The sequence below is a fragment of the Mustela erminea genome, chromosome X, assembly GCF_009829155.1.
Source record: "Mustela erminea isolate mMusErm1 chromosome X, mMusErm1.Pri, whole genome shotgun sequence".
NCBI classification, from domain to species: domain Eukaryota; kingdom Metazoa; phylum Chordata; class Mammalia; order Carnivora; family Mustelidae; genus Mustela; species Mustela erminea.
In genome coordinates, this window is record NC_045635.1 from 35430439 (window position 1) to 35431655 (window position 1217).

A 1217-nucleotide genomic window follows, 5' to 3' on the forward strand; every position below is an offset into this window, starting at 1 on the left:
AAGTCAGCTAATAATGAAGCAGGGAGTTGGACGGGCCGAAACAACACACATGGAATGCGAGTATCTGTGGCTGCAGTTATGGCGCCTACTATGGCGCAGGAAGAGTTTACGAAGCTTCCACCGAGGAGGTGCAGTGAGACAGGTGTAGGGTGAGACAGAGAGGATGGAGAGGGGGTTCAGGAACACTCTATGTGTCTCAGCCTTTGACCTTGTGTCCCCTCTCATAGTCTGTGCACAGAAAAGAAAGAAAAGGGGAATGACATACCCACTGCATGTCCGTTTCGCTGGTGGGAGACTGTCCCCGCATGGGGAGTTTGGCAATTAGCTCACAGGTGGATGAGCTGTCAAAGCCTCTCAAATCTTTAGCTGAACTCTGTGTGTGTGTGTGTTTGTGTGTGTGTATGTATGTAGTATAGAGTTTATTTTAGAAGAGATCATTTTCTTAATACTTTTTTTGGTGGCAAGGTAAGTTGTAGGATACTAGGACATTTTTATTCCAGCCTTCATATCTTTCCTGCATTAAAAAAAAAAAACAACACCAAACGTTTCCTGAATTTGTACGTCGTCATTGTGCATGGTCGATGCTGATCGTCTCCATATTGGCCTGATTTTACTACACGCGCTGTTGAAGTGAGCACGATATCACTTTTTAATATGTAAATATAACATAAAGTTGACCATCACAAGCATTCTTTAAAACTATTTATTTATTTTGGGGGGAGGGGTAGAGGGAAAGGGATTGAGAATCTCAAGCAGGCTTCCCACTGAGCTTGGAGCCCAAAGCCGGGGCTCGATCTCATAACCCTGAGATCATGACCTGAGCCAAAATCAAGACTGAGCCACTAGGTCCCCCATCTTAAGTGTTTTTAAGTGCACAGGGAGGTGGCACAAAGTCATGACCACCCTTCATTTCTAGAACTTTCCCATCTTCCCAAACAGGAGCTCTGTACCCCTTAAATACTAACTTCCTATTCTCCCCAGTGTCCCGGCCCCTGGCAACTGCCATCCCACTTTCTGTCTCTGTGACTGCAACTGCTCTAGGGACCTCATCTAAGTGGAGTCATGCAGGATTTGTCCTTTCCTGACTGGCTCGCTGGTCTCCAGAGTGGCTACCTATTTCCTGTTCCCACCAGCGGGGGTGCAAGGGTTCTGATTTCTCCCCATCCTAGTCAACGCTTTGTATTTTCCATTGGTTTTGTTTGTTTTGTTTTGTTTAT

At 45.9% G+C, this 1217-nt stretch overlaps 1 non-coding gene across 1 annotated transcript; it reads right to left on the reverse strand.

Annotated features, from left to right (window-relative positions):
• Nucleotides 1-531: 531 nt before the first annotated feature.
• LOC116583815 lies at nt 532-638 on the reverse strand. The gene has a single exon (XR_004282915.1). It is a non-coding gene; the product is annotated as a U6 spliceosomal RNA (small nuclear RNA).
• Between the last annotated feature and the right edge of the window lie 579 nt (nt 639-1217).